This window comes from Phyllobates terribilis, unplaced genomic scaffold (genome assembly GCF_046119375.1).
Source record: "Phyllobates terribilis strain yellow unplaced genomic scaffold, ASM4611937v1 Scaffold_7__3_contigs__length_470593459, whole genome shotgun sequence".
In the NCBI taxonomy this organism is placed as follows: domain Eukaryota; kingdom Metazoa; phylum Chordata; class Amphibia; order Anura; family Dendrobatidae; genus Phyllobates; species Phyllobates terribilis.
In genome coordinates, this window is record NW_027362767.1 from 118,025,238 (window position 1) to 118,038,491 (window position 13,254).

A 13,254-nucleotide genomic window follows, 5' to 3' on the forward strand; every position below is an offset into this window, starting at 1 on the left:
CTGATTGTTAAGACCCCCACCAAACATCAGCAAGGGGAATTTATCCCCAACAAGGCACTTTTATACCAGCTGAAAACTTGCATTCACTGGATAACACCTTAGTAAATGTGGGGTTATTTTTGTATATATACAATTATATTCCAGAAAATGCCCAAAGTTACACCATAATTATCTATTTTATATACAAGAAGACGTTTAACTTATGCTAGCTACACATATATAGTTATATACAGAAGATGTCCAGGTTATACTGGCTGTACATATACAGTATAATTATATAACGCCCAGGTTATAGTAGCATCCTCCATTTATACAAGAAGATATGTAACATATACCAGCCGTACATATATGATTATATACAGAAAAGTAAAAATTTTCCAAGCTGTACATAAATAACTTAATGCAAGATATCCAGATTATACCAGCTATACATATATAATTATATATAGAACTGAAGATACCCAGGTTATAACGGCTGTCCATATATAATTATACACAGAAGACGTATAACTTTTACCAGCTGTATATAAATAATTACAGTATATATGGAAGATATCCAGGTTATACTAGCTGTACATAAATAATTATATACAGAAAATGCCCAGGTTGTACCAGCTGTACATACAGTGTATATAATTATATAAAGGAGATACCGAGATTATGCCCGCTGTACATATACAGTGTAATTATATACAGAAGACACCCAGGTTATACCAGCTGTGCATATATAATTATATACAGGAAATGCCCAGGTTGTACCAGCTGTACATACAGTGTATATAATTATATAAAGGAGATACCGAGATTATGCCCGCCATACATATACAGTGTAATTATATACAGAAGACACCCAGGTTATACCAACATGCTCCGTTTCAAAATATACAAGAAGATATGTAATATATATCAGCCGTTCAAATGTAATTACATACAGAAGACTGTAACTTTTACCAGCTGTACATATATAATTATCTACAGGAAATGCCCAGGTTATACCAGCTGTACATATTTAATTATATACAGAAGACTCCCAGGTTTTACCAGCATCCTCCATTTCCAAATATACAAGAAGATATATAATATATACCAGCTATACATAGGATGGCGGAATGTGCTGCAGCGTTCCTACCCCTGAAGATACCAATCGTGTCATGTGTTTTGTATAATGTGTATTATTTCATGGCTAGTGTTGAGCCACCCCGTAGTGTTCGGGTTCGGTTCGTCGAACACCGGGATGTTCAAGGAACTGTTCGTCGAACACCTTAGAACACCGTCGAACACCGTTAAAACCAATGGCAGGCAAACAAAAACACATAGAAACACATAGAAAACACCTTCAAAGGTGTCCAAAAGCTGACAAACTGCTCAGAAGACACTCTCTTTAAAAAAGCAGGCCGGCAAATTCAGCAGCGGCATACACCGGTACCCGACAATTTAGACAAGAAGGAATAGAGCATCACACATAGATTAGATAGATAGAAACATGTCAGTCACACATATAAGAAGCACAGTGACAGTGTTGGTTACTGCACTTGTCATTTAGTGTAAAGGATTTATTAAAAAAAATATTAGTGTTTTCATGCACCGTCTCTTTAAAAAAGCCGGCCGGCAATTCAGCAGCGGTACCCGACAATTTAGAATAGAAAGAATAGAGCATCACACATAGATTAGATAGATAAAAACATGTCAGTCACATATATAATAAGTGCAGTGACAGTGTTGCTTACTGTACTTGTCATTTAGTGTAAAGGATTTATTTAATAAAATAATAGTGTTCTCATGCACCGTCTCTTTAAAAAAGCCGGCCGGCAATTCAGCATCTGTACCCGACAATTTATAACAGAAAGATAGAGCATCACACATAGATTAGATAGATAGAAACATGTAAGTCAGATATATAATAAGTACAGTGATAGTGTTGGTTACTGTACTTGTCATTTAGCGTTAAAATAATGGATTTATTAAAAAAAAAATTAGCGTGGGGTTCCCCGTAATTTTAGTCTCTAGCGGAGGTTAAGCAGACGGCTGGGGCAGATGTTTGAAGCCTGGGAAGGGGGTAATACCCATGGAGCTTCCCAGGCTACTAATATCAGCCCCCAGCTGAATACATAGCCTTTACTAGCTATTAAAATGGGGGACCCCCCCAAAAAAATGATGTGGGGTCCCCCCTATTTTTATAGCTAGCAAAGGCTAGGCAGACAGCTGGGGGCTGATATTAATAGCTCAGGAAGGGTGCCATGAATATTGGCCCCCTCCCAGGCTAGAAACACCAGCCGTCAGCCGCCCCAGAAATGGCGCATCCATAAGATGCGCCAATTCTGGCACTTAGCCTCGCTCTTCCCACTGCCCTGTAGCGGTGGCAGTGGGGTAATAGGGCTGGGGTTGATGTCAGCTTATAATGCCAGCTGACATCAAGCCCAGGTTAGTAATGGAGAGGCGTCGATAAGACACCCCCATTACTAACCCCATAGTGAAAGTTAAAAAAAACACAAACACCCAGAATAAAGTCCTTTAATTGAAATAAACACACAATTCTTTATTGTTCTAAATTAAACCATACTTACCGTCACGCCCATTCCAGCTGAAGCCAACGATCTCCTACAATAAAAATAAAATAATAAACCAACATCATCCTTACCTTTCGATGGTTCCCAGGACAGCTCCAGCTCTGCTGCATCGAGATGACAGGCTGGACCGCAGCAGAACGCTGCCATCCAGCCTGTCAACCCGCAGACACTGAGAAGAGCAGGCTTCCTTGCGCTCCTCAGTGTCTCGCTGTGACGGCATCCAGATGAGCCCAGGTCATGTCCAATGAACTCGGCTCACCTCATGCACGTCACTGACAGCGTGGGAAAATTCTCCTGCACTCAGCGCTTCAGCGTGGGAGAATTCTCACGCTGAAGCGCTGAGTGCAGGAGAATTTTCCCACGCTGTCAGTGACGTGCATGAGGTGAGCTGAGATCATTGGACATGAACTCACCTCATGCACGTCACTGACAGCGTGGGAAAATTCTCCTGCACTCAGCGCTTCAGCGTGAGAATTTTCCCACGCTGTCAGTGATGTGCATGAGGTGAGTTCATGTTCAATGATCTCAGCTCACCTCATGCACGTCACTTACAGCGTGGGAGAATTCTCACGCTGAAGCGCTGAGTGCAGGAGAATTTTCCCACGCTGTCAGTGACATGCATGAGGTGAGCTGAGTTCATTGGACATGAGCTCACCTCATGCACGTCACTGACAGCGTGGGAGAATTCTCCTGCACTCAGCGCTTCAGCGTGAGAATTTTCCCACGCTGTCAGTGACGTGCATGAGGTGAGCCGAGTTCATTGGACATGACCTCGGCTCATCTGGATGCCGTCACAGCGAGACACTGAGGAGCGCAAGCAAGCCTGCTCTTCTCAGTGTCTGCGGGATGACAGGCTGGATGGCAGCGTTCTGCTGCGGTCCAGCCAGTCATCTCGATGTAGCAGAGCTGAAGCTGTCATGGGAACCATGGAAAGGTAAGGATGATGTTGGTTTATTATTTTTCTTTTATTGCAGGAGATCGTTGGCTTCAGCTGGAATGGGCGTGATGGTAAGTATGGTTTAATTTAGAACAATAAAGAATTGTGTGTTTATTTCAATTAAAGGACTTTATTCTGGGTGTTGTGTTTTTTTTAAATGCTTTACTAGAAATTCATGGCGGTCATGTCTAATACTGGCGTGACCCCATGAATTTTGGGCTTAGGGCCATCTGATAATAACAAGCTGGCCCTAACCCCTTTATTACCCAGTGAGCCACCGCACCAGGGCCCTGGATGAGATGGGTACAGCGCCAGAAGATGGCGCTTCTATGAACGCGCCATTTTCCGGGGTGGCTGCGGACTGCAATTTGCAGCAGGGGGGGGGGCCCAGAAAGCTTGGGCCTCCCTGCGTTTCAGATTCCAGCCCCCAGCTGCCTAGTTGCACCTGGCTGGACACAAAAATAGGGCGAAGCCCCACGTATTTTTTTTTTAATTATTTCAGGAAATTCATGAAATAATTAAGAAAAAAAGGCCTTCCCTATATTGTTGTGTCCGGCCAGGTACAAATAGGCAGCTGGTGGTTGGGGGCAGGCCCGTTCCTGCCTGCTGTATCTGGCTGGACTCAAATATAGGGCGAAGCCCCACATCAATTTTTTTTTAATTATTTCATGAATTTCCTGAAATAATTAAAAAAAAATTTACGTGGGGCTTCGCACTATATTTGTGTCCAGCCAGGTACAGCAGGCAGGAACGGGCTGCGCCCAACCACCAGCTGCCTATTTGTACCTGGCCGGACACAACAATATAGGGAAGCCCTTTTTTTTTTTAATTATTTCATGAAATTCATTAAAAAAAAATTGACGTGGGGCTTCGCACTATATTTGTGTCCAGCCAGGTACAGCAGGCAGGAACGGGCTGCCCCCAACCACCAGCTGCCTATTTGTACCTGGCCGTACACAACAATATAGGGAAGCCCTTTTTTTCTTAATTATTTCATGAAATAATTCAAAGAAAATGACGTGGGGCTTCGCCCTGTTTTTGTGTCCAGCCAGGTACAACTAGGCAGCTGGGGGCTGGAATCCGCAGCGCAGGGAGGCCCAAGCTTTCTGGGCCACCCCTGCTGCAAATTGCAGTCCGCAGCCACCCCGGAAAATGGCGCGTTCATAGAAGCGCCATCTTCTGGCGCTGTACCCAACTCATCCAGGGCCCTGATGCGGTGGCTCACTGGGTAATAAAGGGGTTAGGGCCAGCTTGGCATTACTAGCTGGCCCTAAGCCCGAAATTCATGGGGTCACGCCAATATTAGACATGACCACCATGAATTTCTAGTAAAGTATTTAAAAAAAACACAACACCCAGAAAAAAGTCCTTTAATTGAAATAAACACACAATTCTTTATTGTTCTAAATTAAACCATACTTACCGTCACGCCCATTCCAGCTGAAGCCAACGATCTCCTGAAATAAAAGAAAAATAATAAAGCAACATCATCCTTACCTTTCCATGGTTCCCATGACAGCTTCAGCTCTGCTACATCGAGATGACAGGCTGGACCGCCGCAGAACGCTGCCATCCAGCCTGTCATCCCGCAGACACTGAGAAGAGCAGGCTTGCTTGCGCTCCACAGCGTCTCTCTGTGAGGGCATCCAGATGAGCCGAGTTAATGTCCAATGAATTCGGCTCACCTCATGCACGTCACTGACAGCGTGGGAAAATTCTCCTGCACTCAGCGCTTCAGCATGGGAGAATTCTCACGGTGAAGCGATGAGTGCAGGTGTAACGGGTCTGGGAGGCGGAACCTCTGGGCTGCAATACAAGGGGGCGGTCCTTGTAAGGGAGCGGGTGGCGACCAGGCAGGTAGTCACAGGAGGTGACCAGGACAGTCTCTGGGTGTACGGGCAGGAGGACACGGCAAGTGATCAGGGCAGTCTCTGGATAAAGGGGTAGGTACGACCTGTGATGGCTGAACCTCCAGGTAGGCTAGCAAGGCAGATGAAGAATGTGTGCTCCCAGGTGAGCAAGCGAGAGTCTCTGGAATAGCAGGTGGTCACAGCACGTGACGGCGGAGCCTCCAGGTAGGCAAGCAGGCAGGTAACGGAGAAGCGCTCCCAGGTGAGCGGGCAAGAGTCTCAGGAATAGCTGGTGGTCACAGCACGTGACAGCGGAGCCTCCGGGCAGGCAAGCAGGCAGGTAGCGGAGAAGCGCTCCCAGGTGAGCGGGCAAGAGTCTGGAGTAGCTGGTGGTCACAGCACGTGACAGCGGAGCCTCCGGGCAGGCAAGCAGGCAGGTAGCGGAGAAGCGCTCCCAGGTGAGCGGGCAAGAGTGTGGAGTAGCTGGTGGTCACAGCATGTGACAGCGGAGCCTCCGGGCAGGCAAGCAGGCAGGTAGCGGAGAAGCGCTCCCAGGTGAGCGGGCAAGAGTGTGGAGTAGCTGGTGGTCACAGCACGTGACAGCGGAGCCTCCGGGCTGGCAAGCAGGCAGGTAACGGAGAAGCGCTCCCAGGTGAGCGGGCAAGCTGGTCCATAGACAGACTGACCGGAGTTGTAAGGCAGACCGTCGGACCTCAGGCAAGCAGGCAGGTAGCTGAGGTGCGCTCCCAGGTGAGCGGGCAGGCTGGTCCTTAGACAGACTGACAGGAGTAGTAAGGCAGACCGTCGGACCTCAGACTAGCAGACAGGTAGCAAGTAATCAGGCAGGAATCTGACAGGTAACTGGCAGGTAACTGGCAACGGGACCTGAGGGCTGAAGCACAGGTGAGACACAGGTGCAAACAACATTGCTCGGGCACCTCCATTTTGGAGGAGGTGCCTTATATATGATGAAGTCCTCCGGACATTGGCCGGGGACTCCTTAGGACGGCGCGCGCGGCCCCTTTAAGAGGAGGGGAGCGCGCGCGCCCTAAGCACAGGGGCCGGGAAGGAGCGCGCGCTGAGAGCAGAGCGGGAGGAGGACGCCGGGAAGGAGCGCGCGCTGACAGCAGAGCGGGAGAGGGACGCCGGGCACGGGGCAGAGCGGTGAGGGGAGCAGCGTCCCTGCCTAGCAGAGGGCAGGGACGCCGGCACTACAGTACCCCCCCCTTTAGGCCCCCCCTTTTTTAGGCCAGACAGAAATTTAGCTAGGATGAGAGGGGCATGGATGTTCTCCCGGGGCTCCCACGTTCTCTCCTCAGGACCAAACCCCTTCCAATCTACCAGAAAAAAGGTCTTTCCTCTTACCCTTTTGGTGGCAAGAATGTTCTCTACCTCAAACTCGTCCTCAGCAGAAACCGGAGCAGGAGGCGTACCTGTAGACTTGGAAAAAGAGTTAAGTACCACAGGTTTGAGGAGAGATACATGGAAGGAGTTAGGGATCCGTAAGTTGGCCGGGAGTTTCAATTTATAGGCCACCGGGTTGATCTGACTGGTGACCTCCAGAGGTCCGATGAACCGAGGCCCTAACTTGTAAGAGGGTATCTTGAGTCGAACATATTTAGATGAGAGCCAGACCTTATCTCCTGGACGAAATTGAGGAGGATCCAGGCGTTTTTTGTCAGCGTGTCTTTTCATCCGCTCGGACGACTGAAGGAGTGCGGATCGGGTACTCTCCCAAATGGAGGAAAATTTGCTAACGAGAGATTCCGCAGCCGGGTTGTCCACCGAGGTGGAGACAGGAAAAGGAATCCGAGGATGCTGACCAAAGACTACAAAAAACGGGGATTTGGAGGAGGATTCGCTCTCGTGATTATTGTAAGAGAACTCGGCCCATGGTAGGAGATCCACCCAGTCAGAATGGTGGGCATTAACGAAGTGCCGGAGGTAACTGGTCAGGTTCTGATTGATCCGCTCCACTTGACCATTGGACTGTGGGTGGTAAGCGGAAGAGAAGTCCAGGGTGACGTCTAGTAGTTTACAAGTGGCTCTCCAGAAGCGTGAGGTGAACTGTACCCCACGATCCGACACGATGTGGAGGGGCAGGCCATGAAGACGGAAGATGTGACGAATAAAGTCTCTAGCTAGCTCGGGTGCAGACGGGAGGCCTGGCAGGGGAACGAAATGAGCCATCTTGGAGAAGCGGTCAGCGACCACCCAAATGACCGTACAACCGGCAGAGAGTGGGAGGTCAGTTATGAAGTCCATTGCAATATGCTGCCAGGGGGCAGCAGGTACTGGGAGCGGAAGGAGGCGACCGGCTGGCAGATGTCTCGGAACCTTGTTGCGGGCGCAGGACACACAGGCAGAAACAAAGTCTATTACATCCTTGTGCAGGGTAGGCCACCAGTAGTGCCGGGAAATAAGCTGGAGGGTCTTCTTCTGACCAGCGTGGCCAGCCAGTTTAGACGAGTGACCCCAGTGAAGGATCTTCTCCCGATCAGGTACTGATACGAACGTCTTTCCGGGAGGGAGACGATTTAGACTCACGGGAGCCACCTGCATTACTCTGGCGGGATCGATGATGTGTTTCGGATCTTCCTCGAGATCAGATACCAGAAAGGATCGAGACAAGGCGTCCGCCTTGACGTTTTTGTCAGCCGGGCGAAAATGAAGGACAAAATCAAAACGAGCAAAAAACAAGGACCACCGGGCTTGGCGCGGGTTAAGTCTCTGGGCATGCTGGAGGTAAGCCAAGTTCTTGTGGTCAGTGTAAATTATTACCGGGTGAAGAGCCCCCTCAAGCAGGTAACGCCACTCCTCCAATGCCAGTTTGATGGCCAATAACTCTCGATCTCCTATGGAATAATTGCGCTCTGAGGAGGAGAAGAGTTTAGAGAAGAAGCCGCAAGTTACCATCCTCCCGGAAGAAGATTTTTGAGTAAGTACCGCTCCAGCTCCAGAGGAGGAGGCGTCCACTTCCAGGAAGAACTGCTTGTTGCCGTCCGGGCGATGCAGCACCGGGGCGGAAGAGAAGGCCTGTTTTAAGGAAAGAAAGGCTTCTTCTGCTTCGGGCGGCCACTCTTTGGGATTAGTACCCTTACGGGTGAGCGCGGAAATTGGGGCAGTCCGGGAAGAGAAGTGTGGTATGAAGAGGCGGTAGTAGTTGGCGAAGCCCAGGAACCGCTGAATGGCCTTCAACCCCTCCGGTCGGGGCCATTTCTCGATGGCAGTTTCTCTGGATCCATTCGTAGGCCGGTCTGAGAAATAATGTAGCCCAAAAACGGAAGCGAGGTCTGCTCAAAGAGGCACTTCTCGTATTTAGCGAAGAGGTGATTCTGCCTGAGCCTGAGCAGGACCTGATGAACGTCCCTCCGGTGAGTCTGGAGATCCGGAGAGAAGACCAAGATGTCGTCCAGGTACACCACTACGCAGGAGTAGAGAAGGTCCCGGAAGATGTCATTGACCAACTCTTGAAAGACGGCAGGAGCGTTACAGAGACCAAAGGGCATTACCAGGTATTCATAGTGGCCGTCCCGGGTGTTGAATGCCGTCTTCCATTCATCCCCTTGACGGATACGAACCAGGTTGTACGCCCCACGGAGGTCTAGTTTGGTGAAGATTCTAGTCCCCCTCAGACGATCAAATAATTCTGGAATGAGCGGAAGGGGGTACTTATTCTTCACCGTGATCTGGTTTAGGCCTCTATAGTCTATACAGGGACGGAGAGAGCCGTCCTTCTTTTTGACGAAAAAGAAGCCTGCTCCCGCCGGGGAGGTAGATTTCCGGATGAATCCCCTGGCCAGATTCTCCTCAATATATTCGGACATCGACCGGGTCTCAGCAGCGGATAAAGGATAAATACGCCCACGGGGAGGAGTAGTACCGGGTAACAGGTCGATGGGACAGTCGTATGGTCTATGAGGGGGTAATGTCTCTGCCTCCTTTTTATTAAAGACATCAGCATAAGACCAATAAGGAATTGGAAGTCCAGGTAGATTAGCTGGGGTAGGAGAGGGACGGACGGGATGGACGGGAACCAGGCAGGTCTTATGACAGTCTTGTCCCCAGCGAAGGACTTCTCCGGTTTGCCAGTCAAGCACGGGTGCATGTTTCTGGAGCCAAGGCAGACCTAGCAAGAGGGCGTGAGAGAGTCCAGGCAGAACATGAATGGAGATACTTTCAGAATGCAGCATTCCCACCTGCAGAGTAATGGATTCGGTGATGAGTTGGATGGGGCGTGGTAAGAGCCCCCCATCCACGGCAGCCACAGACAAGGGTACAGCCAGAGGTTTGGTGGGGATGCGGTATTTCTCTACCAGGGACTGTGAAATAAGATTCCCGGCTGCTCCAGAGTCCAGTTGGGCTAGTTCGAAATAACGGTTCTCCCCGTAGACGATTGAAACTGACAACAGCAGGGATGGAGAGGATTTATTCTTGTCTAGGTGGACCTCTCTGAGCGAACCTAGACACAGGCGTTTCCCGACCTCTCCGGGCAGGCACGGATCCGGTGCTCCTTACTGCCACAGTAGAAGCATGTCCCCTCGGCACGGCGTAAGTCCTGACGGGTCTTGACCATCTTGGTCTGGTCGACCTGCATAGGCTCAGGAGGGTGTACCTGGTTAGAGACAGAAGGAGTGACGGGTTTCTGAAAAGTAGGAGCTAGACGTGGTAACCTCCTCTCACGGGTGACCTCTCTGGCACGCTCCTGGAACCGTAGGTCAATCCGGGTGGCAAGAGTTATTAAGTCATCGAGAGTGGTAGGAATGTCCCGACCGGCAAGTTCATCTTTAATACGGCCGGACAGACCCTCCCAGAAGACGGAAACCAGAGCGTCGTTATCCCAGGCCAGCTCCGAGGCAAGGGTACGGAACCGTATGGCATATTGGCCCACGGTGAGACTCTCCTGACGGAGGCGTAGCAACGATGATGCAGATGAGGTCTTCCGTCCGGGTTCGTCGAAGACTTTTCGGAAAGCCGTGAGAAAAGCAGGCAAGTTGGACACCAGGGGGTCTCCTCTCTCCCATAGAGGATTTAGCCAGGCCAGGGCCTCCCCGGTGAGATGGGACATGATGAAGGCAATTTTGGCCCGGTCGGAGTTAAACTGGTGGGACAAAAGTTCAAAGTGCAGGGTGCACTGATTTAAGAAGCCCCGAGCCTGGACGGAGTCGCCTCCGAAGCGAGGAGGTGCAGAAAGCCGGGGTCCGGGGTAGGATACCATGGTATTAGTGGGTAGCGGAGCTGCCGGATTGCAAGATATGGCACTGGCGGAGGTTGTTGGTGGATCAGACAGAGTGTTCAGGCGAGTATTGACATTCCGCAGGTGACCCAGGATGGACTCCTGTTGGGACCTCTGACGGGACAGTTCAAGACAGAGGTCCGAGAGCGAGGGAGCTTGGGTGCCACCGGGTTCCATGGCCCGAGCAAACTGTAACGGGTCTGGGAGGCGGAACCTCTGGGCTACCATACAAGGGGGCGGTCCTTGTAAGGGAGCGGGTGGCGACCAGGCAGGTAGTCACAGGAGGTGACCAGGACAGTCTCTGGGTGTACGGGCAGGAGGACACGGCAAGTGATCAGGGCAGTCTCTGGATAAAGGGGTAGGTACGACCTGTGATGGCTGAACCTCCAGGTAGGCTAGCAAGGCAGATGAAGAATGTGTGCTCCCAGGTGAGCAAGCGAGAGTCTCTGGAATAGCAGGTGGTCACAGCACGTGACGGCGGAGCCTTCAGGTAGGCAAGCAGGCAGGTAACGGAGAAGCGCTCCCAGGTGAGCGGGCAAGAGTCTCAGGAATAGCTGGTGGTCACAGCACGTGACAGCGGAGCCTCCGGGCAGGCAAGCAGGCAGGTAGCGGAGAAGCGCTCCCAGGTGAGCGGGCAAGAGTCTGGAGTAGCTGGTGGTCACAGCACGTGACAGCGGAGCCTCCGGGCAGGCAAGCAGGCAGGTAGCGGAGAAGCGCTCCCAGGTGAGCGGGCAAGAGTGTGGAGTAGCTGGTGGTCACAGCACGTGACAGCGGAGCCTCCGGGCTGGCAAGCAGGCAGGTAACGGAGAAGCGCTCCCAGGTGAGCGGGCAAGCTGGTCCATAGACAGACTGACCGGAGTTGTAAGGCAGACCGTCGGACCTCAGGCAAGCAGGCAGGTAGCTGAGGTGCGCTCCCAGGTGAGCGGGCAGGCTGGTCCTTAGACAGACTGACAGGAGTAGTAAGGCAGACCGTCGGACCTCAGACTAGCAGACAGGTAGCAAGTAATCAGGCAGGAATCTGACAGGTAACTGGCAACGGGACCTGAGGGCTGAAGCACAGGTGAGACACAGGTGCAAACAACATTGCTCGGGCACCTCCATTTTGGAGGAGGTGCCTTATATATGATGAAGTCCTCCGGCCATTGGCCGGGGACTCCTTAGGACGGCGCGCGCGGCCCCTTTAAGAGGAGGGGAGCGCGCGCGCGCCCTAAGCACAGGGGCCGGGAAGGAGCGCGCGCTGAGAGCAGAGCGGGAGGAGGACGCCGGGAAGGAGCGCGCGCTGACAGCAGAGCGGGAGAGGGACGCCGGGCACGGGGCAGAGCGGTGAGGGGAGCAGCGTCCCTGCCTAGCAGAGGGCAGGGACGCCGGCACTACAGCAGGAGAATTTTCCCACGCTGTCCGTGACGTGCATGAGGTGAGCTGAGTTCATTGGACATGAGCTCACCTCATGCACGTCACTGACCGCGTGGGAGAATTCTCCTGCACTCAGCGCTTCAGCGTGAGAATTTTCCCACGCTGTCAGTGACGTGCATGAGGTGAGCCGAGTTCATTGGACATGAACTCGGCTCATCTGGATGCCGTCACAGAGAGACGCTGAGGAGCGCAAGCAAGCCTGCGCTTCTCAGTGTCTGCGGGATGACAGGCTGGATGGCAGCTTTCTGCTGCGGTCCAGCCTGTCATCTCGATGCAGCAGAGCTGAAGCTGTCGTGGGAACCATGGAAAGGTAAGGATTATGTTGCTTTATTATTTTTCTTTTATTGCAGGGGATCGTTGGCTTCAGCTGGAATGGGCGTGATTTTAAGTATGGTTTAATTTAGAACAATAAAGAATTGTGTGTTTATTTCAATTAAAGGACTTTATTCTGGGTGTTTGTGTTTTTTTTTAACTCTGACTATGGGGTTAGTAATGGGGGTGTCTTATAGACGCCTCTCCATTACTAACCTGGGCTTGACGTCAGCTGGCATTATAAGCTGACATCAACCCCAGCCCTATTACCCCACTGCCACCGCTACAGGGCAGTGGGAAGAGCGAGGCTAAGTGCCAGAATTGCCGCATCCTATGGATGCGCCATTTCTGGGGCGGCTGACGGCTGGTGTTTCTAGCCTGGGAGGGGGCCAATATTCATGGCACCCTTCCTGGGCTATTAATATCAGCCCCCAGCTGTCTGCCTAGCCTTTGCTAGCTATTAAAATAGGGGGGACCCCACGTCAATTTTTTTGGGGGGTCCCCCATTTTAATAGCTAGTAAAGGCTAGGCATTCAGCTGGGGGCTGATATTAGTAGCCTGGGAAGCTCAGTGGGTATTACCCCTTCCCAGGCTTCAAACATCTGCCCCAGCTCTCTGCTTAACCTCCGCTAGAGCCTAAAATTATGGGGAACCCCACGCCAATTTTTTTTTAAATAAATCCTTTATTTTAACACTAAATGACAAGTACAGTAATTAACACTATCACTGTACTTCATATATATGTGACTGACATGTTTCTATCTATCTAATCTATGTGTGATGCTCTATTCTTTCTGTTATAAATTGTCGGGTACCGCTGCTGAATTGCCGGCCGGCTTTTTTAAAGAGACGGTGCATGAAAACACTAATATTTTTTTTAATAAATCCTTTACACTAAATGGCAAGTACAGTAATCAACACTGTCACTGTACTTCTTAT